Source organism: Aotus nancymaae, unplaced genomic scaffold (assembly GCF_030222135.1).
Source record: "Aotus nancymaae isolate 86718 unplaced genomic scaffold, 86718_ANA_hifiasm-v0.15.2.pri h1tg000008l, whole genome shotgun sequence".
NCBI classification, from domain to species: Eukaryota; Metazoa; Chordata; class Mammalia; order Primates; family Aotidae; genus Aotus; species Aotus nancymaae.
In genome coordinates, this window is record NW_026988419.1 from 27,399,638 (window position 1) to 27,427,403 (window position 27,766).

At 45.5% G+C, this 27,766-nt stretch overlaps 1 long non-coding RNA gene across 2 annotated transcripts in view; it reads left to right on the forward strand.

The window, feature by feature from the left end:
- LOC135273650 (uncharacterized) overlaps positions 1-27,766 on the forward strand; it is a 240,019-nt gene that overhangs the window by 36,297 nt on the left and 175,956 nt on the right. Inside the window, exon 1 of one of the 2 annotated variants that reach the window (XR_010341420.1) lies at positions 1,127-1,176. The exons of the other annotated variant lie outside the window; for it this stretch is intronic. This is a non-coding gene — a long non-coding RNA (uncharacterized LOC135273650). Of the gene's footprint in view, positions 1-1,126; positions 1,177-27,766 lie in introns of those variants that run through there. 2 annotated transcript variants of the gene reach the window in all.

Below are 27,766 nucleotides of genomic sequence, written 5' to 3' on the forward strand. Positions count from 1 at the left end.
TGCTTGTCAGGGCTCTGTAGTGTGACTTAATCGCCTGCAACTTTGTCAGTGTTCTCAAAAGGCTCAGAGAAGCTCAGGGGACTGAGCTGCATTTTGGTCTGAAGCTCTGTACATCATTTGGGGCTTCCCAATCACGTAACACTGCAAACTTGAGACCTCACAGGGTATAGCTGTCCTTTGGTCTGTGCGCTTCACCTCCTCTCCTTCCTGATAAGGAGGTCAGGCTGTCCTTATACTGGATTGGAAGAAGGATTGCAAAATGATCATCCTCAGCTGAGGGCTGTTCTTTTCCTGAAATTTTTGCAACGTAGATGCTGTTGTTCCTATTAGTCTTAATAAGCACTCTGCTGGGGATGGTGGACAGCCTCCTATGTAAATATTTGCTTATTGCCTCTTCCTAAAGGGCTGTAGTGGGGCATATTAATAAAACATATGCCGTCTTCAGTAAATGGGATAGTTATTTACAATGGAAATTAAAACATGGGGACATTACCTATAGCGGGTCTTCGCCATTTGTTTCCTTGCATTTCTAAGAACGCTCCACATACGTTTCTAGATTCTTCATCTTCCAGGTGAAGAAAAGTCATGACATCTCTGCATCAAACTGCTTATGTAACCTGGAGATGATTACATTGGAGGTTCACCAAGCCTCCAGTTTCTTTGCATTTGAGTACTGTTTTTTCCTTTCTCCCAACTAGACTTGAAAATCTTAGCTTACTGGGTCACCAGATATATCTGCCATTTTGAATGTCTACTTCTTTATTCATATTGTAACCAGTGCCAGCCAAGGCTCTCCTTGAGAGTATAAATGACCACATTCCCATGTACTTTGTAAATGCTTTGGCATTCAGAATGTATATACATTTTATTGTACTTCCCTGTATTACTGCTTCTCTGCTGGGAGATTAAGAGGCTAATTCAGAGCCATGTGATTACAGGAAGATGTGTGAGGAAGGCAACAGGGATACTATTCTGTAAGTTCCGCTGGGTCCGAACAAGGAATCCATATGTTTCCATTTCCCTAATAGGCAGAGAAAATAAAGAACAAAGAGGCCTAGAGACACGCACCTGCACAAGCAGCCGAGCAGAAGTAACCTATAAACACATGAAAAGCAGCTCTCCAACGATTCCATCTGCATTTTATTGAAAGAAATCTTTGAAAAGGAGAGAGAGAAGGTACAATTTACAAGAACCGTGATATAAATCCTGCCACAGTGCCAATTGCTAAAAGCATTGTAGCCTGGGAAGGAGGGAGAAATCCATTCATTCATTGCCCCCAGAAAATAGGCAGCCGGGCCCCTGGCATACCTCATGCACCCCGTGGGATTTACACCTCTGACTGGCTGATTGCATGAATCACCTTGAATTGATTGCTTCTATATAGAATGTTCCTTTATAGCGTATATGCTTTCTCATCCCAGCTCAGCTCAATTCCATTCTGCTGAGCCTCTTTGGGACACTTTCCATGAGAGATGCAGGAGAAGGTAATGTTGTGTTTGTTGGTTTCTCTGGTACATTTCAAGACTGATTTACTCTTATGCCGGGTGCAGAGGGAAATTCCATCGTTTCCACATCAGATGAATCCTAAATCAGGCAGCCCCATCCCCATTTCTACAAGGGCCATGTACTTTCCTCTTTCCGTATTGTTGTTACCCTTTAAAAAATCCCTCATGGACGTGCATATGTCTTTTTCCTTTCCTTTCCTCTCGATTCTCCCTTTTTTCTTGGGAAAATAATTTTGTCCATCGGCTGTATCACTCGGCATGGCTGGTATCAATGCTCAAGGCGGCTTCTTTCAAGGCTGATGTTTTCTTCTCTTTATCTTTTTTATTAGCTCTCCCTGAGACACCGGGTTTCTCTTCCAGGGCTGTCCATCCGTCTGAGCCTTTTAAGGGTTTTTGATCACTCTTGTAGTCGTTATTTTGCTCGCTGTTGTCCTCGTTCCCGGTGCTTTGGCCACAGACCTCTTTGAAAAACCTTTCAGATCAGGGGAAGTGGCTACACTGGACTGAAGACTTGAGAGACGCAGGATTTGAGAATGCTCCAGGGTCTCTCGGTCAGAAGCACCGCGGAGCAAACGCCGGGAGCCCAGCCCCGGGCGCCGGCCGCGCTCCCTGGTGTGTTCATGTTGCTGGCGGACACTAGGTGGCACTCCAGGCTCGCGCACGGGAGGGAGGATGCCTGGTTGCCTCGAGAAGCGGCCCCGGGGCCTGGAGCAGGCAGGGCGCCCCGCCTGGCCCCTCCACGATGCGGGAAGCTCCGTAGCCTTCTGGGGGTCTCTCGGGCTACCGTGTTTCCACTGTTCTCTCAGACTCTCACCCCTGTAGACCGGTCAGGGAGGAGCCTCTGGGATTGTGCAGGGCATGGGCTGAGGGTGGCCTGAAGGATTTAAACAAATGGTCTTCCCCCCAGGCCTGAAATCCCTTCGGTTCATTTATTAACATTAGTGTGGAATACTCTACCCCGGTTACATATTTTTACCAGGAAGAGGAGGTTTCCACGAAAGAAAAAGAAGGAAAGAAAGAAAGAAAAAGAAAGAAAGAACCTACGAGCCCCACGGGAGGCAGCTGTGGGGTGATGACGTGAGCCTGTTTCTGCAGTATGAGAGTGTGCAGGTTGCTTAACTTCCTGGCTCTCTGGACCTCAGCTTTCTTCTCTGTAAAATGGCAATGATAATGCTGCTGTGAAGAAGATCAAATCAGACTCAATGTCCTTGAGCACACGCTCTCTCTCTCCCTCCCCCCCCTCCCACCTCCCCCCCTTTTCAACAGGGTCTCACTCTGTCGCCCAGGCTGGAGTGCAGTGCTGCGATCAGGGCTCACTGCAGCCTTGACCTCCTGGGCTCCAGCAATCCTCCTACCTCAGCCTCCCAAGTAGCTGGAGCCACAGGCATGCGCCACCACACCTGGCTAATCTTTGTATTTTTGGCAGAGATGGGGTTTTGTCATGTTGCCCAGGCTGATCTCAAACTCCTGGACTCAAGTGATCTGCTCGCCTCTGCCTGCCAAAGTGACAGGCTGCCCTGCCTGGCCCCCTTTGTTTTCATGCCATCAGTCGCTCCTGGCTTTCTTCTCTTTCTCAGGCTTTTAAAATGTCTCCTTTGTGGATTTTTTCCCCTTTCTACTTTTAAACATAGGTGTTTCCTGGGTTTTAGTCATATCCATTTTTTTTTTTTTTGCTACTGTGCTTATTTTATTTATTTTATTTTTATTTATATTTTTTTGAGATGGCTCCTCACTCTGTCACCCAGGCTGGAGCGCAGTGGTGTGATCTCAGCTCACTGCAACCTCCACCTCCTGGGTTCAAGTGATTCTCCTGCCTTGGCCTCCAGAGTAGCTGGGATTACAGGCGCACGCCACCATGCCTGGCTAATTTTTGTATTTTTAGTAGAGACGAGGTTTCACCATATTGGCCAGGCTGGTTTCAAACTGACCTCGTGATCCTCCTGTTTCAGCCTCCCGAAGTAGGGATTTTACAACATCCCGATTGCAGGGATCTCAGCGTCTGTAGTGCTTATTTTAAGTAAACCTGTGTGCTTTTCCTGGGCAACGTCAACTACCAGGAGTCAGCTTCCCCTGCTGATTCCTAGATCCCGGCCCACTCCTGGCCTCTGTCCAGAGCTCTGGATCCAGAGGTCAGTGCCCATGGTGTGATTCCACAGAGTCAGGATTTCAAGCTCAGCATGCTCTGACTGGACTTGATGCCATTTTCTTTTCCATCCCCCTGCTCCTGAATTTTCTACCTCAGCGAATTGCTACTAGGCTTCTGAGGAGGACCCTGGCACCATCCTTGTCTCTTTCTCCTCCTTTATTCCCCACAGCTGGTAGGGAATACAGTCAATACAGAACTCTCCATCTGTACCCCTTCCCTACCTCCCCACAGCCCCCTAGGTGGGCACTACCCACCTGCTTTCCCTGCCTCCAGGCTCCCCAACCTGCCATCCTTCCACCCACTCCCCAAAGGCAGTCAGAAAGAACTTGCTAAATCAGCTGGGTGTGGTGGTGGGCACCAGTAATTCCAGCTATTCAAGAGACTGAGGCAGAATCGCTTGAACCCAGGAGGCAGAGGTTGCAGTGAGCTGAGATCACGCCAGTGCACTCTAGTCTGGGCAACAGGGCAAGATTCCACCAAAAAAAAAAAAAAAAAAAAAAAAAGAACTTGCTGACTGTGGATGTGATGGTGTCACTCCTCGGCTTCACATCCTGCAGTGATTTTTGTGATAAAAGCCAAGCACAAGTCGTCACAAGCTGTAACCCCTGTGGCTGTCATCCCGCTCTCCTAGGCCTAGCAGCTCACTCTCTTCTCCATCTAGAATCACAACTGGGCCTCCAAGAAGCTTCCCCAGCTGACCTCTTCCCCTGCCTGCGTGTGGAGTAGGGCTCTCCCGTCATGGTATCCATCACACTGCATTGTAATTTTCCTAGCCATGTCCATGCTGTGTTTTCACTGTTCTTCCTCCCAGCATGGGGGCTCTGTAGGGCAGGGCTGTGAGGTCTTCCTGGCACACAGTAGGTACTCGGGGGTGTCAGCTGGAGGCACACTGAGTGACTGAGGGCACTGACTCTGCCCACCAGGAAACACAGAATGGAAGCATGTTGGTGTTGGGTAGAATATCTGAAGTGGGGTAGAGAAAGGTGAGTTAGGCACGGACCCTGCCTTCAGTGGAGACACATCCTGAAAGCTGCATTGACGCAGCTTCATTCAGGTTTTTGGATCCCACCAAAGAGCCGTGCCATGTTATCCACCTCCCTGTCCAGCCCTGAGTGAGTCTCTTCCATGGCTGGCAGCTATTGAGGGGCCTTTCGTTTCTCAGGGCTCAGCCTTGGGTTTGGAAGGACTCGAGCCCACCCATAGGCACACAGACTCAGGGTCTGCCGGTCGAGCAAATGGCCTTCCTGACTATGGATGGCATCTTCTGACTGTGAAGAACCTCCTCTTGCCCCCTCCCTACAAGCTAAGGTCTCAATTACATTCCATTAGAGCTGTTTGGAGTTGATTTTCTGGCAATGTCTCCCAAGTGGCAGGGTATCATCTATAGCTCAAGACTTTTTTTTAATGCTCAGGTTCATTTAATCATAGCCAAGGGTCCCCTAGTTCCTCAGGATCAATATCCTGACAGGAGGCAATCCATCGGCTTGGGCAGCCTGCCGAGGGGTGGGCTCTTAGCATCCTGGTGCCCAGGGTGGTCCTGGCTGTGACAGGCAGAAGCCTGTGTGGCCTCCCTATGCCTCAGTCAGCAGGGCCTGCTGTGCTGGTGGGGAACCAGGCATGCCTAAGTGATGCCTGGTCCCCAAGGCCCAGGGGAGCTTGGGTGCCTTCCCTGGCACATCTGCTTCCCTGGCACGTCGTTTCCAGGCCGCTGTGTTGAGTGAGGCTTGAAGGGCTTAGCACCCTTGGGTCATCCCACCTTCCCTCCCACTAGACAGAGCATTCCTTTCCTCATCTCTGTCCAGCACAGTTATAGGAGTCTCATGTGACTGAGTTTCAGACACTTTCCTTGAGGGAACAATTCCACACACATATACAGTCGATGGTTTCAGAAAATGTGCAGCATCATATGATGGATGATGTAGGGGCAGAGAGCATTCCCTGGTTGGGTACTTTGTTGTTGAAAAGAAAAAAAAAAGACCTTAACTCTCTCTCTCTCTTTTCCTTTTTTTTTTTGTTTAAAAATTAAACAAATTACAGCTGGACACGGTGGCTCGTGCCTGTAATCCCAGCACTTTGGGAGGCCAAGGGGGGCGGATCACTTGAGGTCAGGAGTTCGAGACCAGCCTGGCCAATGTGGTGAAACCCTGTCTCTACCAAAAAATAGAAAAATTAGCAGAGCATGGTGGCGCACACCTGTAGTGCCAGCTACTTGGGAAGCTGAGGTGGGAGAACTGCTTGAACCTGTGAGGTGGAGGTTGCAATGAGCCGAGATCATACCACTGCAGTCCAGCCAAGGCAACAGAGTGAGATCCTGTCTCAAAACAAAACAAAACAAAACAAGTTAAATTGTCTGAACAAGTGTTGGTTCATGTCTAAATATCATAGCCTTTAGAGTCTCTGGCCTTGATTTTCCTCCAAACTTAGGTCTTCTGCAATTTATTTCAGGTCTTTTTCTTAGAGTGCCTTCCTGAATACATGCTGGATTATTGTGAGTGTAGCAAAAGCAAATCCTTAGGGGTGTTGCTTTTTATCTTCAGCCCAGTTGATCTAAATGTATGGTTACTTGAAATTGGACCAACCTGGGTTGGAATCCTAGGGCCCTTCGTTTTATAGGCTATGTGATCTTGAGCCACTTGCTTAACTTCACAGAAGAACTTGCCGGAGAATCAGGTTCTTCGTCTGTGATGTGGGGTTGACACTGCATGGGTGTTTGGGAGTATTCCATGTGCCATTGCAGGTACCGTGCTTAGCAGAGTGCTTTGCACATTGCAAGGATACTTCTCATTCATATTTACTTCATATAAAAATGGCAGTGCTGGGGAGACCCCAGAGAGGCATGTGATTTCTGCTCTGGGAGGGGACTGATATTCTTCAAGGAGAAAGAGACTCAGAAGCTAGAGTCAAGAGCCCTAGCTCTGGCCCTGACTTCCTTTGCAGTCTTGACAAGTTACAGAACATCCCCTGGCCTTGTTCTTGGTCCCTGAAAATGGTGGCTGGAGAGAGGCAATGAGATGATGTCCATAGGAGAGGGTGATTAGTGGGCATACCATTTAAACGACTGAGGAAAGGCTGTGGAAGTAGCTGCTGGTTCCTTCTCTCAGCTCTGTCACATCCACCTCTTCTCCTGGATGGCAGCATGATAGCGGCAGCTGCGGCAACACGCATGGACTCCATGCCGAGCCTTTTCATGAAACGTCCCATTTCATCTTCACCACCACCAGGGCACGGCTGCTGTTGCTAGTTTACTGATGAGGAAAATGCCCTTAGCCTCAGCAAAATAATGTCTTTGCGAACGTCTCCACCATGAATTGTGTTCCCAAGATGGCTGGTGGCTGGGTTTTGGCAGAAGGGCTATGAGAATTTCAGGCATTTTGAAGGCATGTCTTAAGAAGGGGCTTCAGACGCCACCACCCTTTCTTGCGGAGGACTCATGGCTTATGTAAACTGACATCTGTAGCAGACCCAGGCCTGGATGAAAGTGGACTATTTGACTTGAATGGATTATCCTGTAGTCAATCGAGTCCAGCCCAATTGACCAATAGCCCAAAGCTATTATGGTGTTAGTAAAAATAATGTCAGTTTATATAACATGTCTGGGGTCTCATGATTTGTGAAAAGGACTATTGAGAGCTGACTTGTCCACCAACATTGATCTATCACTATTTAAAGATGCGATATATTTCTTGCCAGAGAAGCAAGGATGTGCCTTGGGGAAGCGTGGAGGTGGATTGGCCTGGGACAGTGGTTGTCACTGAGATTTTCAGCACTGCTCTGAGCTTAGAGACCACTTGTGGGTAGTGAGTTGGGGTCCACTGGGGTTTCTGAGTGATTTCTAAGTGTGTCCCCTTCTAGCTACTCTCAGAACACATCAGCTGACTTTACATGCCTTCCAAGTCTATGAATCTAGAAGTTACTGTTAAGATAACCTCACCTTACCTCTAGCCAACCTGTGTTGCTGTGATTAAAAGTAACCACGAGTCCTTCAAATGCGCTGGAATGATAATATTGAAAGAACTAACATCTCTCCAGTCCTTGCCACGAACCACTGTGCTGCGTGCTTTATACCAACAGTATAATTTAAGCCTCACAACGTACTATGAAGAGGATATCATTTTTATCACCGTTTTTCAGTTGAGAAAATAGGTACTGAGAGGTTAAATAATTTACTCAGTGGTAGAGTTGAGGTTAGACCCAGATAGGTCTGACTGCCAAAACTCTTAATCACTGTGCCTGGTTGTCATGTGTGAGGGTGTTTACTGCTGTGTTGGAGCTAGAGGTGGTGACAATGAGCAAAATGGTAGCTCCTGTCCATCACCCTGGTACGGTCATTCTGACTGTTTGCCTTGGCTGTTTTATGAAGTGCTAGTGATTCTCATTTGGGCAGCGCAAATTTATAACTGGATAATTACACGCAACGTTCCTGATGCTTCCTCCTTCATCCTTTTTCTGTAGTTAGTGGAGATTCCATTTAGCACATTTGTTTATTTTATTTTATTTATTTATTTTGTTGCATTTTAGGTTTTGGGGTACATGTGAAGAATATGCAAGATTGTTGCATAGGTACACACATGGCAGTGTGATTTGCTACCTTCCTCCCCATCACCTATATCTGGCATTTTTCCCCATGCTATCCCTCCCCATCTCCCCATCCCCCCGCTGTCCCTCCCCTATTTCCCCCTGACAGATCCCAGTGTGTAGTGCTCCCCGCCGTGTCCACGTGTTCTTATTGTTCAATACCCGCCTATGAGTGAGAACATGCGGTGTTTGATTTTCTGTTCTTGTGTCAGTTTGCTGAGAATGATGGTTTCCAGGTTCATTCATGTCCCTACAAAGAAGAGGAACTCATCGTTTTTTATGGCTGCGTAGTATTTAGCACATTTGTTTGCCATTTCGTTCTACCATCCACTTTATCAGCTGAACTCTTCCCCCTTCCCTCTCCTCCCCTCTCGGAGTTTAGGCATGGAGGTTTCATAGGTAGAAGAAAGAAAAAGGAGAACAGCCATCTCTCTAGTGAGAGAGAGGGGACTCCTGAGAGGAAAAGCCTGGCTGGCAGCGGATGTGGCAGATTTTGTATTCAGACTTGAGGAGGCGGTGTCCGATTTACCTAGGGATTACTTCCCTGAACTGTAAAACTTCCCACACATTGCATACACAGAGAGGATGGGAGACATGGCAGTCGCAGACAGGAAAGGAGGAAATTACAACAGGAAAGTTGGAGATCCTGTTGCTGACACCCCATTGGGCGCTTGCAGGCTGGGGTCAGTCTAGAAGCCTTTGGATAACACCAGGGGGTTCCCCAGCCAGAAATCCTCAGTTGCTCCAGGACCTCTTCCAGCCCCATGTGGTGGCTAAGTCCTCCGTGAAAGGAACCTGGTTCAAACATGGCCAATATGCCCAGCAACCCATGGGTACTGGGGGATTGTGGACCCCAGTGGACCCCAACTCACTACCCACAAGTGGTCTCTAAGCTCAGAGCAACAAGTCTTTAAGAACGGCAGCCATATAATCATACTCTTAAATGGCTGAAGGATGCCCGTTATTGATTTGATTTGGTTCTAAAATGGAGGCTGAGAACCCTGAAATGAAAGGACAGCGTTGGCGTCTGTTCCTCTACTCACCATTTTGATGAGTGTTATACCTTGGTATCCTGGACGAGGTCCCCAATATGAAGCAGCTACACTGTCTGGGGTAAATACCTGGGGTTCCTCCTCTCGCAACAAGAAAATTTAGGACACGGACACACACGAGGACTTTAGGGGCAGAGGTTTAATAAGCAGAAGAAAGAGAAAGGAGTACAGCCATCTCTCTAGTGAGAGAGAGGGGACTTCCGAGAGGAAAGCTCCTCAGCTGAACTGTTTTTTAGACCGTTTTTTGCTTCTCACTTTTTGACTTGTTTATGGTGTATTAGTCTGTTTTCACACTGATATAAAGAACTTCCCTGAGACTGGGTAATTTATAAAGGAAAGAGGTTTAATTGGTTCACAGTTCTGCATGGCTTGGGAGGCCTCAAGAAACTTACAATCATGGTGAAAAGGGAAGCAGGCACCTTCCTCACAAGGTGGCAGGAGACAGAAGAGAAAGCGAAGTGGGAAGGGCCCTTATAAAACCATCAGGTCTTATGAGAACTCACTATCACAAGAGCAACATGGCCAAAACCACCCCCATCATCCAATCACCTCCCTCCCTCAGTACATAGAGATCACAAGTCAAGATGAGATTTGGGTGGGGACACAAAGCCACACCATATCACATGGAATCCATGGAGCACTAAACTGAACTGTGTATCCCGAAAGGAGCCTCCAGAGGGAGCTATGTTCCTCAGCTGAGTAGATGAGGGTTCAACGTCTGAAATGATGGCTGGGTTTCAGTCGAGGTCACTCACTGACTGTGTCAATCTATAGAGTGAATCCTTGCATTCCCAGCACTAATTCACTTCTTCTAATTCAGATCTCTCTTCGGTTGACTTTCTCCAAAAAGCCTGTCATGAAAGATTCATGAAATACCAATCTTTATTATTGCCAAGCATTTTTTTCTTGAAGCTTTAATAAGAAAATGCATTGTATGTCTCTAGGTTTGGGAATTGCTGGTGTGATTTTAGGGTTGCTTAATGGTGGTTACATAGTACCTCCTTCACTGAATAATGTCTAAAATTTACATATTAGGAAGTCATTTCTATAACATGAGGCTTCCTTTAGGAGTTAAAATGAAAATTCCCATGGAAGGGTTTATGCATTAAACATTGCTGATTGTTTGTATCCTTTGAATTAGTCCTGGTCTTTCCCCAGCCAAGTTTTGAGAGGTTACCGGTAGTGGGAAAGGGTATGAATACGTAATAGAGACTCTCTTTCCTGGCTTCTTCCTAACAGAGTCCACTTCCTTGGTGAGCTGTATCTACTACAGCCATAGCGCATGGCGAGGAGTCTGCTCTCTCGTTCCCTCCCTCACGGGTTCCCCCTGTGTTGTCTCCTCACCAAGGGCCTCTTATGTTCCAAATATTCTACACTTTGACTTGTTATTGTAATGACATGGTTTAAATAAATATTACATATGTATACATGTCAAAAGTGAACCATCTTGTTATTGTAAAAACCAAGTTTAATGTTTTGGAAGAATTTCTATTGATTTAAGTGTGGGTGATACACCTGTAAGAGATTATATTAGAAAAAATAAACTGTAGGCAGGCTCTGGGCTCAGATTGCTTCATGGGTGGCTTTCAGTTTCAGGTCTATCTTAGAAAAACAAAAGCAAGAAACCATGGAAGATGTATTATGGGCATGGCTTATGAAAAAAGATATCACAGGCTCACCCCAGTGGATCCATACAAGGCCCTACAAAAAAGTGGCAAATGAAAGTATGCTAGGTCTTAAGTTAAATGGAATGTCTAAGTTCTTGCTCCCCAAAATGTGGTGCCTGTGGCATTGGCCTCACCTGGATGCTTGTTAGGAAACACAGAATCTCTGGCTATAGCCTAGACCTACTAAATTCAAATATGCATTTTAACAAGTTCCCTGCATGACTCATATGTACTCTAAAGTTTGAGAAGATCTGGTATAAGCTATATAGGTATCATTTTTTAGAAACATTTTTTGGCCAGGCACAGTGGCTCACACCTGTAATTCCAGCACTTTGGGAGGCTGGAGCAGGCAGAACCCTTTAGGCCAGGAGTTTGAGACCAGCCTGGACAACATCGTGAAAGCTCATCTCTGCAACAAATACAAAAATTAGCAGAGCATGGTGGCACATGCCTGTAGTCCCAGCTACTTGGGAGGCTTAGGTGGGAGATTCCCTTGAGCCCAGGAAGTGGAGGTTGCAGAGCTGAGATCACACCACTGCACTCCAGTCTGGGTGACAGAGTGAGACTCCCCTTCCATATATATATATATGTGTGTGTGTGTGTGTGTGTGTGTATACACACACATATGTATTAATATATATTTTAAAGAGTAGTGTTAAGTTGACAGCAAAATTGAGAAGTACAGGAGAGTTCCCATGTATCCCCCATTTCCCCATATATCTAATCTCTCCCTTATCCACATCCCCACCAGAGTGGTACATTTGTTACAGTTAATGATCCTACATTGACACATCGTCTTTACCCAAAGTCCCTAGTTTCCATTAGGGCCCTCTCTAGGTGGTGTGCATTCTCTGGGTTTGGACAAACGTGCAATGGACCTGAATCCACCATTGTAGTATCACACAGAGTAGCCTAACGGCTCTAAAAACCCTCTGTGCTCTGCCTACTCATCCTCTCTCCCCAAGATTTTATTTTATTTTATTTTTGAGACAGTATTTCTCTGACACCTAGGTTGGAGTAGAGTGGCATGATCACAGCTCACTGCAGCCTTGACCTCCCAGGCTCAAGGGATCTTCCTGCCTCGGCCGCCTGCCTCAGCCTCCCAAGTAGCTGGGACCACAGGCATGCACGACCCTGTTCAGCTAATTTATTTTATTACTTTTTGTAAATATGGTGTCTTGCTATGTTGCCCAGTCTGGTCTCGAACTCCTGGGCTCAAGTTATCTTCCTGCCTCGGCTTCCTAAAGTGCTGGGATTACAGATGTGAGCCACCATGCCTGGCCTAGCTTTTATTTTGTTTATTTATTTATATATTTGTTTATTGAGACAGAGCCTCACCTTGTCGCCCAGGCTGGAGTGCAGTGGGGTGATCGTGGCTCACTGTAGCTTGGAGCTCCCAATCTCAAGTGATCCTCCCACCTCAGGCCCTTGAATAGCTGGGAACACAGGTACATATCACCATGCTGAGCTAATTTTTAAATTTCTTGTGGATATGGGGTTTTGCCATATTGCCCTGGCTCGTCTTGAACTCCTGGGCTCAAGCGATCCTCCTGCCTCAGTCTCCCAAAGTGATGGGATTATAGGTGTGAGCCACTGCGCCTGGCCTACGTTTTATTTTTTATTTTTGCAACTTCAACCTGCATTTTCAAGTCATCAGCCATCCCAATCATGTCAGATAAAAGGACTTCTGCTGCTTAGATGGCTCTGAGTGCAGGAGGAAATGCTACTGAGGAGGGGAGAGAGGGAAGAAAGGGGCCATCCAAGACACACTGTGGTTGGCAGAATAATGGCCCCGAAGATGTCAGCATCCTAGTTCCTGGAACCTGTGTAAATGTTAAGCTACATGGCCAGGGGGAATTAAGGTTGTAGATGGAATTAAGTTTGCTGATGAGTTGACCTTAAAATAGGAAGAGTATCCTGGATTATCAGATGGGCACAGGGTAATCACAAAAGTCCTTTATGTGGAAGAGGGAGGCTGCATGTAGAGTAAGAAACTTTCCAGATGCAACACTGCTGGCTTTGAAGATGGAGGAATGGGCATGAACCTGGGAATGTGGGCAGCCTCTAATAGCTGGAAAATATGAGAAAATGGGCTCTAGGGCTCCCCTAGAGCCTCCAGAAAGGAGCTCTGACTGACACCTTCGTTGTAGCCCAGTGAGACCCAGTGCAGACCTCCGATCTCCAGGAGTGCAAGAGAATACATTTCTATTGCTTTAAAGCACTATGTTTTTGGTAATTTGTTATAGTTGTAAAAGAAAACTAATACACACACTTTGACTGTTTTGCTCAGGGCCATCCCAGAGAATGTTGACATTAGCTATTTACATACCTGCTCACAGTAAAGTCATTGAAAAATAGGTGAGTTCTCAGACGTTTTACGCTTTAATGAGATACACAACACTAAAGCAACCCCATAGGTGATATTGCTTTGCTAATGTAGACGGCATTGGCACATCCTAGATGTCCCTGGGTCCCCATTAAGAATGTTGATGGCCACTAGGCAAGCCTACCAGCTCACAGAGGGTTCTGTTTGAAGAGTTGACAGATAAATCCACATGCATGCCACAGATTCAACCTCTCGTGCAATAGAGATGAACGCAGAGAGAGGGTGGACACTGTGCCCCTGTCCTTGGACTAGAAGCTCTGAGACAGCTAGACCATCACCTTCTGTGCCTCTCAGACTCTGCTACCAAGCAGCAAATAGGCTTATTAAACTGTTGATCAAACCATCAAGGAGATCACTACGTTGTTTCCAAATGCAGGCCTCTGAAGATTTTCACTTTAATGTATAGCCCGTGATTCATGGAGGAGAAAGGGAGGCATTAATTGGGGCTGGAACTGAGGTCCCCCCCGTTCCCCACCCTACGCTAGTGCTCTTCCACGGGGCCAAAAGAGCAGCTGCAAACCAGCAGCAGCCTGTTGTGCACACTCGGCCTTGCTTCTTAAATACACATTTCCTCCTGTGTTCGTGCATTATCTGGCTGACCTGTTAATTAGTCCACTGGTCCCAGGAAGTCTTTTTTACTTGCAGGCTAGCATCGCTATTAGCACTTCCATGAGAGTAGTCCCTTGTTTTGCCCATTATGTTTTGCTGTGGAAGAAAAAGCATAGGTTTTTGCCATTTCTTTCTAAAGGAAAGAGTACAAATACAAAGAGCGGAGCTCTGGGTGTCAGCTGTGGGCCACGTTGTGGAAGACTTGATTAGGTCCAGTGGATGAGTGACTTTCTCTCATGAAGTGACTGTGAAAACTTCTTTCTTCTGCTAGTGTTCCCTCTGGGGACTTGTTGGCAGAGAGAATGGAGTCTCTCAGCAATAATACATTTCCAAGTTATCATGCGAGTGGAGGAGAAATACTGGGATTTGAGAGAATGTTTTTATGACAGGCCAAAATGCTAAAAAAATAACTAAACTAGTGCAATCTCCAGACGCAATCAACATTTCAAAGTCTGCTGAAATTTGGTTGACTGCAAAATGACTTGCTTACTTAGGTTGTATCCCAAGATAAAGGTAATAAATGATGTAGTTTCTCATTCAGGGACAGAAGTAGAATATATAAAACCTCTCCAAGACAGTTGTGGTTCCCTGTGATTTATGGAAAGTTTTGCCATGTTTATTTCTCGCTGGCGTCGGGGTGGTGCTTTTTCTTTTTAGGGATGTAATTAATTGTCAAAATCAGTGAATCAGAGTATTGTCGGGAGGCCAGAGTATGGGGACATTGGGTGTTGCTTTAAGCAGAGGGAGGGAAACTGGCAGAGTGGGAGGACCCTCAGTGAAGGCTCAGCTGATCAAGCTCATTATGGATTGCATGAAGGATTTGGTCTGGAAAACAGAGCATGTCTATCCACAAGGCAGGAATGCAAGAAACCCAAGTTTCAGACCCAAGATGAGTCTGAAGCCTGGAGGAGGTGTGTGGCACAGCCATCACATCAAAGCTCTCAGGACTTTGCTCCCTGCCTGTGGAGTTTAGTCATTGAATTATTTGACCTTTGCTGAGGTCGGGATATAAGGTTGGTTAGTTTCATTGAACAGCTCATTAGCTCCTGTTGACTTAATTAGTGTCAACCAAATCATGGCTGTGCTCAACAAGAAGAAAAGTTTGAAGAGTATTTTCATTCTGAATTCTGACCTTTTCTAGGCCCAGAGACTCAATCCCTTTTCAACCTTATGTTCATTTATTCACTCATCCATTCATTCATGCACACCTGTGTTCATCCATTCAACAAGTGTTTAATTTTCCACTGTGGTATACAATGGCTGAGTAGTCCAAACCTTCAGAAAACAGAATTTCTGGTGACTGAGGTACAATACTGCAGGACAGGAGCGGGAAGAAGGCATTATGAGAGGCATGGGATGATGTGGCTCATCTCCATTATGTAGGTGCAAGGTTTCAGTTGGGATTTCTTTTTTTGAGACAGATTCTCACTCTGCCACCAAGGCTGGAGTGCAGCAGTGTGAGCTCAGCTCACTGCAACCCCCGCCTCCCGGGTTCAAGCAATCCTCCTCACTCAGCCTCCCAAGTAGCTAGGATTACAGGTGCATGCTACCACGTCTGGCTAATTTTTGTATTTTTAGTAGAGATGGGGTTTCACCATGTTGGCCAGGCTGGTCTCAAACTCCTGACCTCAAGTGGTCTTCCCACTTTGGCCTTCTAAAGTGCTGGGATTACAGGAATGAGCCACTGCAACTGGCCCAGATAGAATTTCAATTTGCAGTGTTCTCGGTGACCTTATGCACTGAACCTTGTCCCAAGCACTTTGGGTGAACAAAAAAGTTATTGTGACCTAATGAATGGGAACACAACATTTTCCCCCATCACCTGGAAATGTGATTAAGTGGTCATAATCATTAATAGGACATGCAAGGAGCAGGGGTTCAAATACATTTATTTCCTCCAGTTCAATATATTTTAATTTTTCACTGCACCTGTTACCTGATCATGGGCCAGTCTTTTTACTTACTGGTTTTTTTTTTTTGGTGGGGGGTGGGGAAGTGGGCAGAGGACATAGGTATGTATATAGTAATGTACTTCTCAGAGACTAGATTGAAATCTAACATTTGTAGAATTTGTGCTAGGTGCCAGGGATTGTGTGAAGTAATAAGCTGTCTTACAATTGTGATATGTATGCCTCTGAGAGTACAGGAAAAAACTTTACAGGGACATGAGTAGATCTAAGGAAATAGATTTTCTGAGCTTCAACCTCCATGTGTACCTTGTGTTAAACTGTTTGCCAGGTTCTCCTTAACTTTCCTTTCCTAATCACCCTTTTCCCACACTACAAAAGAAAACAATTCCTCTCATCAATTTTGGATTCCACTCTGGCACATTTCCTGGGTGGGAGAATACTCTGAGGACACCTTTAAAAGGGACAATTTAATAATGCATTGTTGTTGGGGGCAGGATCCCATGAGACTAATGCAAAAAAGAGCATCTTTAAGAAATATTGAAGGAGATGACATCTTACTTCATCCAAGTGACAAACTCATAGCAAGACTCTGATCCATCCATCCATCCATCCATCCATCCATCCATCCATCCACCCACCCACCCACCAATCCATCTGTTTTAAAATTAGAACTCAGAGCAAAGGAAATTGCCATGGGTACTACTTATATTAACATATATACTTGAATTAATAAAGTGAAATTAGACTTTTTCTGACTTAAGTAAGTTTGATTTGGCTGGTTTGAAAAAATAAGGTTTATTTTTTCTGTGGGAAAAATGTTCATGGGAAAAATATTCATGGGAGACATTTTCCACAAATTGGAGCTGAATATTCAGCTCCAATTTCATCCAAGTGACAAACTCATAGCAAGGCTGTGATCCATCCACCATCCATCTATCCACCCACCCACTGACCCACCCACCAATCCATCTGTTATAGAATTAGACCCAATAATGTTCTTTCTCTTTATTTAATAAGTTTGCTGAGACCTGGAAGAAACTTCTTTAAACCTATAGGAATTTTCCAAGCATTTCTTAGCCATGAGCAACATTTCCAAGCATATTAACAATGACTTGAGGCTTAATTTATATTACTTTGATCAACTGAAAATACTTACTAGGTAGCCCCTCTGAACAGTGGAGAAAGTATGTGACGCTCTTTGTCTTTTTTCCCAGTCTGTAGTTATCATGCTTAGCAAGGCAACCCAGTAAGCTGCTTAAATGTGTCCTCCTTAGCCTGAGAGCTTATCCTTTTGGCCATGAAATGTGAAGCCAGTCCTGCGGGAGCCTCTGGCCAACTCGGTTGCCTCTAGTTAAGCCTATTTGTTCAGTAACAGGTGGTCTTGGTTGAATGGCAGTGGCTACTTTTATTGTACCCAGGGTCTTACTACTTTGACCCTCATGGCTGCTCACTGGCATGATCTGCACTTGGGAGATAGCTTACTGGGGTGTACAGCTCTGAAGTGACTTTCTCAGAGTCAAGAAATCAGAGGCCAAATCTGCAAGGCAGAATCTAAACCTGGAGGAGAATTCCCCGACCCTCTAGCTCCACTGTGTTCTCATTGGGAGGTGGTACTGGCATGGGGGTCATGAATGCTGGGGCTCTGGAGTCAAATTCCCAGTTCTACCACTTCCTACCTGTATATTCCCCTGGCATATTTGATTTTTCCCTCTCTGGGTAGAAGTAGATGTAGAGATTTTTATGTGAATAGACTCTGGGACTGCCAGAGTTTTGAAGATATAGGCATAGAGTCTTCTCTAGGTCTAGAATGGTCAGGGCTCATGAGCTGTGCCTTCGATGGTAGTCTGGCAATGTCACAAACCCATCTGCCATCTTGTTCCTCGTTTATGTCAGAGGAACAGGAAAACCACAGAGATGGGGAAGAATGGGAGATTCCAGGTACAGAGAAAGAAAATGCATAGAGAATATTCTGAGAGTTGCAGTGAGTGTGTACTCCAGTTTCTTAGCCATTAGAGAACAGAAGACAGCACCTGGGGTACTTAGACCCAAAGTGAAGGAAACTTCCTAGGAGCGTGGATTCAGCAAATAATGAAAATTGGGAATGCCAACAGGCCCAAAGGTCTTTTTTTTCTCTTCCATCTCTTTGTATACTTTGTGCACCTGTGCACCCCACAAAGGGGCCTGGCTGAGGAAGAAAGTGGGAGCTGATCACCAAGCTGGGTTGCCCTGCTGTGGGGCTGAATGTGCCAGGAGAAAGGGGCACCTCTACCCACTGCCACAGAAGTGCACCCTATGCTTCCAGCCTCGCTCCCTGAACTCTAACCGTAGCACATGTCCAAATTGAGGTAGAGCCTCCAGACTGGTGATGCCAGATCATCAGGCATCGGTGGGGGAGGTGTGTGTGCTTTTTTTGGAGGGGCAGATCTGCCTTTTTGGCATTCCTTTTATATCTCTAGATGGTTCTGTCTCTTACACTTAGAATGGTGTGTCCCCCATATAAACGGGCCAAAATTTAGAGTGAGAAGAATTTTCTAACAGAGACTAATGTGTTTAGCCAGTAGCTTCCTGGAGACCCCAGGTCTTTTCTTTTTCTGATTGCTTCTGCTGCTCTTCCATGTCTCTCTCCTTTCTCTTCTTTCCTGCCAGTCCCTGCAGGAGTCCTGCCAGCAGTATAAACACTGACATCTCCCACTCTTGGAGAAATGGGTCCTTTTTTTCTACGATGAGTAGATGTGACTAAGAAGAAATTAAATAGCTTTATGTTCTCCAAGAGGTGGATGAAACCCTTTCTTTCCTCCAGTTTCAGTGAGTGAAGAAATGAGTGAATAGAATTCTAAATTCCAGATTATGTTTTTAAACTGCTGAGACCACAACCTTTTTTGTATGATCTGTTTAGCTCATAAAGATTTGCTCCATGAATCAAAAGGTCAAAACTTGGCATCCCGAGTTCGCATATTTCAATAGAGTGGGCTGTCTAAATCTCTTAGTCTCTCTGCTTTCTCTTTAGTTCATGCAAAGACTGAATTTTGTTACTGTATTAACTCCAGGTCCTTGCATACTATTATTCTAAATCACATGTTAGACAACGAGAGAATTTCCAACATGCTGCATGGCATAAAATATAGCCCTATCCCAGCTGAGACCTTCTTGAGATGCATAGATAAAGGATTTGGGAGACATGCCATGTGCTGTTTCAGGCTTGTCAGGCAAAACCATGTTCTGTGTAATGGTTGGATGACAGTGTCCCGGGAGAGGTTTTACGGCTGCTGAACCTCCCCCAAGAGTGACATTAGAAGAGAACTGGGGCCTGGCTTCTGATCAAAATGGCCATCCAGGCGGCAGCCACTGAAATGTGCTCCTGGAAGAGACTTCCTGTCCGAACCAGAGGATCCCGAGAGAGCAGGCAGTCACTGCAGGCTTAGGGTGCCTTCTCGGGGCTGTGTTTACTTACACTCCCTGGACTGTGAGTAATAAACTTGGTTAACAACCTGGCTGGCAAGTTATTGCCAACCCAGCAGAAATAAAACAGAATAGGTTGAACTATCACCAGGAAAAGAAAGCTTTCTAATTCTATCAATGTTATTGAGCTGCTTCAAACAAAGAATGGATCAGAAAAGGATTCCCCACCCCCAGCTTGGGCCACATGTCAGCGGCCGGCAGAGAGAGCTCCTGTGGCTCATATAAGCCACGGAGCCTGTAATAGGAGGCCTGAGAGCTCATGTTTGTGGTTGGAACTGAATCCTTAACATTCAACCAAGGTGGAAAAATCACGGTTGCTTCCCCATCATGGAGCACGCAAACTGCAGAGAGTGTGTGTGTTTATGTGTCTGAGGGTTTTAGAGGGAGGGAGAAAATGCATGCGTGACTTATAGGAAGGCAGGGACACAGGTCAGAAAGAGAAGCTTAATAGCTATTTAACCATTTTTAAACAAACCATAAAATCATATTGACCAAAGGCCTATTGGGATTCTCCACGTCTGAACATCTCCTAGCAAAGTTGTCTCCCGAATTTATTAGCCGAGACCCACGCATTAATGTTGTCAGAGAGTTGGGCGTAAGTTACGCTCCACGTAAGCGTGCGATTTCAGGCTGGCCCCCCTTAGTGTGCTCATGCGATGCCCTCTGACAACAGCTGTCTGGGGTTTCTACCACAGAACCTTGACATGCTTCATGCTCTGTGCTCTGAGATTCCCTGGCCCCTAACAGAGGGGTGGTTGGCTCGTCACCGGAGAATGATATACTATCCCTGTTGTTAGCACAGGCAGCCCGAGATACATGGGAAAGAATTTTCAGAGACACCAGGGTAAGAGAATGAGCCGTGTCTACCTCTCATCTTGGCAGCAGGATTGTGTCTGAAACAGTTTGTGCTGCACAAAATTGTAGTTTATGGAGAGCATTTTGTTGATTCAGCCATAAAAATGTGACCTACAACATGTTTGTTGAAGAGAATGTGCTGCTGCTTTTTTTATATTGAAGAATATGCTTTTCATGTGTGCAGCCAGCTTCTCCTAAGAATTGTCCTTTGTGGGATTCTGGTTGTTCTTAATGTTTCTTTGTATTTCGGGGACTGAGGAACTGGTTCCTACTAAGTTAATTCGTAGGATCAGCCGCTCATGGACACCTGTAACTTAGGAATAAGAACCAAGGCTGCGTGTTGTAGTTGCCACACCTGTCTCCAAGATAGCAGGTTCTAATCCCTGGAGTCTGTAAATGTTACCTTATTTGGAAAAAGCGTTTTTGTAATTGTGATTAAGTGAAGGATCTTGAGATGGTGACATTATCCTGGGTTATCTAAGTGGGCCCTAAATGCAATCATAAGTGTCCTTATTCGAGAAAGGCAAAGAGAAAAGGAGAAGGCAATGTGACCACAGAGACAGAGACTGGAATGATGCAGCTACAAACCAAAGAATGCTGGCATCCACCAGAAGACGAAAGAGGCAAAGAATGAATTCTCCCCAGAGCCTTCGGAGGGAGTTTGGGCCTCCTGACACCTTTATCTTGGCCCAGTGATGGTGATTTCAGACTTCTGCCCTCCAGAACTGTGAGAGGATAAATTTCAGTTTTGTTTTGTTTTGTTTTGTTTTTGAGACAAAGTCTTGCTCTGTCACCAGTCTGGAGTGCAGTGCTGCGATCTTGGCTCGCTGCAACCTCTGCCTCCTGGGTTCAAGCGATTCTCCTGCCTCAGCCTCCCAAGTAGTTGGGACTACAGGCGTGCACCACCACCACAGCTAATTTTTGTATTTTTAGTTCAGACGGGGTTTCACCATATTGGCTGGGATGGTCTCGATCTCTTGACCTCATGATCTGCCTGCCTCAGTCTCCCAAAGTGCTGGGATTACAGGTGTGAGCCACCACACCCGGCCAAATTTCTGTTAAGCCACCAAGTTTGTGGTGATTTGTTATAGTAGCCACAAGAAAATAATATAGGTGCGCTCTCAATTTATTATATTGATGTGAGATATATCTGTATCTATATGTCTGCATATGTGCATAGACACATGTGCATGTGACTATGACTTAGAGGAAAGCACACATTAAGCACTGGAGATGTTCTGCTTAAGAGCTTATAGTTTGCTTCCTTGGTTAAGTACAAGGGTCAGATTGCCTTAGGTTCAAATCTGTGACTTATTAGCTCTGTGATCTTAGACAGGTTAAATAACTTCTTTGGGACTTAGACAGGCCTTTGAAGATTAAGTGCAGTAATCCACGTGAAATCAGAGTGTCTGCTTGGGAGAAGTATGCTAGCCATACAGAAGCGGCTCTCTAGGCAGCTCCAGCTCCAGCAAGGCAGAGGTGGACAAATTCCACATCTAAGGAATGAACTGTTCTAAGGAGAGAAATGGTAAAGGAGGGACTTTTGGCTAGGGGATTGATGAAAGCATTAAGGATGAGGGAGCATTCAGGCTTAGACTTTGAGAAGGGACAGGGTTTGGTAGGCAGAGATGGTGAGGTGTGGATGGGATGAAAGTCAGGTAAAGGAGATGCTCTGGAAAGGGGGCAGAGTGAAGAAAGCCAGTGTTTTCATGGTCTGGAAGGAGGGCTTGAGGGACCCAGGAAAAAGCAGCTGAGACAGGTCAGGGCTCAGTAGAGAAGGGTCCTTGGACTCCTCAGAATATTTGCTACTCTACATGGCGACACCATGTCCAATTAAGTCACTGGTCATTAAACCTCCTACTAGAAGAATGAGCAAATTCTCAGCATGGGTTGCTTAGTGCAGTGAAAGGGAACAGGAGTCTTCCACTTGCAAAGTGTCAGGAGCCGGGAGTGGCCACTCACCTCCAGGCTGGATAAAGCACTACTTTGGGCCTGGCAATTTGTGGCCGGGTTTTACAGTAATTGGAGTGATGCCTTTTTTATCTTAAGGAATCATTTTGTTCTGCCTTAACCACAGCTCTGGAATCTATACTATTTAGTGTATCAAGTGTGCCCATTACATAGGTAAGTTACGCCAGCAGGCCTGGAGCAAACATGGAGGATAAGTGGGCTTTTTACAAAGCAAATAGCAAACCTGGCATCTCTCATGCAGTCTGTTGCAAGCTGGAATCCTCACGCAGTCTTTTGAGATTTAGGTGCCTACGTGTGCAGAAGCGAGGGAGAGAGGACTTCACACATTGAAGCATTTTGAAAGGGTAACTAGGGCACAAGAGCAAGCTATGCTAAAATAGAAGAGAACTGAGAGCTGAGGCTGGAAAGCCAGGACCTATAAGTGGACATGTTCCTGTGCTCAGAACTAAGTTGTTTTCACAAAGTGAAGTCTACATACCTGTGTAGAATTTTCACTGTAGAGAGTAAGACTGAAAAGAAGCCCCCCACCAGTTTTTCACCTGGCTAACACTGAAATTAACTTGCTTTATAACCAATGGGTGATAGTCCCTAGTGGGGTTGAGGTCTCAGAGATGTGGGGAGAAGGCAGATGAAGCCAAGCTCTGCACCTTTACTTGGGAATTTGAGAAGGAAAGAGTTGTCTCAAGTCACTGTGGATTCAAAATTCTAAACACAGAAGGTGGGGTTTCCAGTGAGATGTTTCGAGTGGGAGGTATATTACTCTTTTCTCTTGCTCAGCTAAAGGTTAAAGATTTTAAAAAAGGCTTTATTTGTGGTGGAGGTGGGATGTTTGGAAAAAGGGGGAAGAAGATAGTTTTAGTGAAAGATTAGGCTGAATTGGTGGCAGTGGATCTTGAGGAAGCAGAGCGGGAGAGAGACGCACAGATGGAAGGAAATGCGGAGATATTTTCAGCTCCTTCTCTCTGTCCTCTTAGCTGTTTATCTCCCTTTGTTATTTGCCCCTTTCCTGTTCTGAGTCTCTCCTTATTGGTGGGTTTCTGGCTGATAGCAGGCTTGCTAATTCTAGTACAAATCTAGACACTCTATGTCACACTTTAGCCCATGACCCAATCCTTTCTAATTTTTAGGATGTCTCCAAACTTTCAGGGGAGGTTTATAAAAACCTTAGCTTTAAATGAACTATGAATACATGCAACAACATGAATGGAGATTAAATAATTAGGCCGAGAGAAAGAAGTCCACCCCAAAGAGTACATACTGTATCACTCTATTTATAAAAAACTCTAGAAAATGCAAAGTCACCTGTAGTAATAAAAAGCAGACGGGTGGTTCTCCGAGAAGAGAAGCGGCTGGGAGGAGGAGGGGCTGAGAAAGGGAGGGGCTCACACAAAGGTGATAAACATGTTCACTATCTTGATTGTGGTGATGGTCTCATGAGTGTATATACATATCCAAACTCATCAAATTGTTCACTTTAAATATGTGCAATATTCTATGTCAATTATACCTCTATAAAGCTATTAAAATTAAAATAATGTTAGCTTTAGAGCATCAGCTATTTACCCACGGGTCAAGACAAGGAGAAGAGAACAACCAGGTGGTTGTAAGGCCGTGTGATAAGATCGGTGATGGAGCAATTGTGCAGAGACAGGAGCTGCGCTTCTTTGTGGGAACAGAGGGTCAAGTTATACCCACCCCCTGTGCTTGTGATTGGAGAGTGGCACCCCGCCCTCTTGCTGACCACATAGCTGTCCTCCTTGTTCAGTTCCACACCTTCCAAGGAACAAGGGGGAGGAATTCATAAGCAGTATTTGACTGGAACCATTATGGCTTGTTTCCTTTAATTTGGCAAGTCCACAGTCACAAGCCACATATACCTGAGACAGAGAAGGGGCCAGAGGTGCTGGACCCCTAATGTGGCCCTTTCTTTTTGCTGCTTCTGTTGCTCATACTTTGAGAAATGGGAAAATGGAAGCTAATCTCTGAAGTTCTTAATCCAACTCTATGGACCTCGTAGAAAAATATGGGCATAGATATTGTATAATCTAAAACTTTTTCAATCATGCCTAAAATACTTATTGAGTATGTATATATACTATGTGCCAAGCAAGAGCCATGCTTATAATTGGTAATAAATTGGTGAACGAGACGGAAATTGTCTCTCATCGTGCTTACTGTATAAGGCTAGAGAGATGACAGCCAGGTGGGTACAATATGGACTCTGTATTTACAGTGGGCTATAAGAGAAGAACAGAGAAGACACCCCAGATTTGGGGTTAGGGGAAGCTTCATAGGGTAAGCTTGAGAAAATGTTTGAATTCCTCTTTATGAAAATATGGAGGACAACATTTTACAGGGAAGGCAACTGAATGCCCCCAAATACTCAAGATTCTGGAATATAGACATGGAGAAGGGTGGAACTAAAAGGATTCTAAGGCTGCAACAAGGTCCTGGGAGGACAGTGCCCTAAGTCACAGCTGATCGGAGGCACTGGATGAAATGACATAAGGACAACATCACTGCAGCATGCCCTGCTGAGCTGTGGGGACACCTACTGGGTGTGGTGACAGGTGACAGGCAGTATAAACATCCCCATGGGGCCAGGCACAGTGGCTCATGCTATAATCTCAGCACTTTGGGAGGCTAAGGTGGGAGGATTGCTAAGCCCAGAAGTTTGAGAAGCCTGGGCAACATAGGGAGACCCATCTCTACAAATAGTAATAATGATCAATTAGCTAAGTGTGAGGGTACACACTTGTAGTCCCAGCTACTCAGGAGGCTGAGGTGAGAGGATCACCTGAGCCTGAGAAGTTAAGGTTCAAGCTGCCACACTCCAGCCTGGGCAACAGAATGAGATCTCATCTCAAAAAAATAAATTAAAAAACCTTGGGCAATGGGTCTGAGGATCCAGTGATAAGGAAGTGACCACATGGAGACACGAACCAGAACAACTTTCCCTTTTCACCTGTGGAAGTGTGAAAAAATCTAAGGCGCCTGGTGAGGTGGCTCAAGCCTGTAATCCCTGCACTTTGGGAGAGTGAGGTAGGTAGATCACTTGAGGTCAGGAGTTCTAGACTAGCCTGGCCAACATGGTGAAGCCCCATCTACTAAAAATACAAAAATTAGCCAGGCATGGTGGTGGATGCCTGTAATCCCAGCTACTTGGGAAGCTGAGGCAGGAGAATCTCTTGAACCTGGGAAACGGAGGTTGCAGTGAACTGAGATCATGCCACTGCACTCTAGCCTGGGTGACAGAGTCAGATTCCATCTCAAAAAAAAAAAAAAAGAAAGAAAAATCTAAGGAAAAACAAGAAATGTGACCAAGATAGCCAATCAACTGCTAACACAGGTCCTAGACTCCAAAGGAAGAAAAAATCATAACTCAGCTAGATTTGTGATTCACAAAAAGTTGACCCAGGAAAATGTATTCTCCGGGGTCCATGCCTGAAGTACAACTGCAGTTCACAGAAATAATCATTCTGTGTACTCAGAAGGGCTTTTGTTGGGGATCATGGGCAAAGACGTCACTGTCGCTTCTTCTGATGCTAACAGGGCTTTCTGTGATGTCCAGGGCACTCAGCCCAATCCAGGTAGGCTGCTTCGGCTGCCCTGAGGGGCGGGTGTTTTACAGTTTTCCACGAACTGCTGCTTCTCTTATCAGGATGGTCACTCTCTGGCTAATGAAAAACATCTCTCTGGTCCAAACATGACCTTGAAGTTTATCTAAATCGTTTGTTGCTCAGCAGAACAACATATATCAGAAGTGAAATATATGCCAAAAGACACTTCTAATGCACCATTTATCTTTTCTGTAATTGATTCTCATGCAGGACAAATGCCCTGTGGGGATTCACAGAGGACTTAACACACTCTGCCATTATGATGACATCATCTCACAGAAGGCGGCCCTTCTGGACGCCTGATAGATGACAGGCTCTTTTTTCTCTTTTAAGTGCTGCTCACAGCACTGCATTTAACTATGGGATTACAAGGAGCAACTGTTCCTATCACACACCCCCAACTTTGTTTTCTGACTGTACTGTCCAGCTAGCCCCACACTCCAATCAAAATGAAATTATTTCAAAATCCATACCCAGTGGATTAGTCTTGCCAAAAGAAAGTCTGTAACAATACATATCCATCGACTTTCAGTTTGGGTTGGTGTTGAGATTTATTGTCTCTGGGCAAATATTGAGCTGGGTGAAGTTACGGTCAGTTACATCCTTCTCAGTCAATAAATCCAAGTGTTGACTTTGGGAGGAGTCAGTGGCCTTTGCTGTGTGGCTTGTGAGCAGGCATTTGTGTAAACAGGCACCTTTTAAGACTGTGAAGGTGATGTAGAGCCACCATACCTAGTTCAAAACCTCCATTGCCCATGGGTTTCAAAGAAAGCCCTTAAAGATGTACAGTAAAACCTCCAAACCATGTTGCCAGAGGATGCCCCTGAATGTCACAAAGGTAGAACAAGCAACAACCTTACTTTGAAGAATAGCCAAGGAAGAAAAGGTCTCTATCGATAAAAACCATTACATGCAGTTATATATCATGATAATATTAATTACATAATCATTGAAATGGCCCTCCCGGATGTCATCCTCTGACCGGAGGGCTGAGCCGCACAAGGCAGTTTAGCAGTAATTGGTAGTTTCTCTAGATGCGTTAAATGGAAGAGTGGGCAGCTGAACCCTGCCGCCAGGACTGGGTCTTAAAGTGGGGAGGCAGGCCTTGAGAGATGCTGTCGGGACTATTCTGGCCAGGCATCCTGGGTTCACTGCCAACTGTAAGAACATCGCTCAGCTAAGTGTATTTGTTTCTTGAAACGGAAGCACCCTGTTTTAGCCCTGAAATTGCATTAAATGATTCTTCTCAAGTTATGAAGAGGAAAAGGGAAAAGAAACATCCTGCCAAAACATGTAGCGATTCTCAGCAGAGCCAATATATATTCTTTGTTAGTCAGGACAGGCTCGGTGCTTCTGCAGTAATGAATCTCCAGATCTTCAGGGCTGCATATGACTGTCTGTTTCTCATTCATGTCACAGTCTGGCATAATTCGAGCCGTTTTCCTTGGTGGGCTCTTTTACTCAGTGACTCAGGGATAAAACCTCCTTCAATCTTATATTCCTACCATTTTAAACATACGGCCTTCAAGTTGGTCACTAAAGAGAAAGAACTGGAGGATCACATGGCTTTGTTTGTTTGCTTGTTTTTAAGAAAAGAGGCTGGGCACAGTGGCTCAAGCCTGTAATCCTAGCACCTTGTGAGGCCAAGGCAGGTGGATTGCCTGAGCTCAGGAGTTTGAGACCAGCCTGGGCAACACGGTGAAACCCTGTCTCTATTAAAATACAAAAAAATTAGTCAGGTGTGGCGGCCTGTGCCGGTAGTCCCAGCTACTTGGGAGGCTGAGGCAGGAGAATTGCTTGAACCTGGGAGGTGGCGGTTGCAGTGAGCCAAGATTGCGCCTCTGCACACCAGCCTGGGTAACAGAGCAAGACTCTGTCTCCAAAAAAATAAGGAAAAAAGGGAAAAAGAAAAGCGGACTGCCACATGCAGCACCTCATTTGGATGTGTCTGGAGTCTTAGAAGCTTGACTGCCCTATGTTCTCCTACAAATGGACCTTGAGAGCTTGTTTG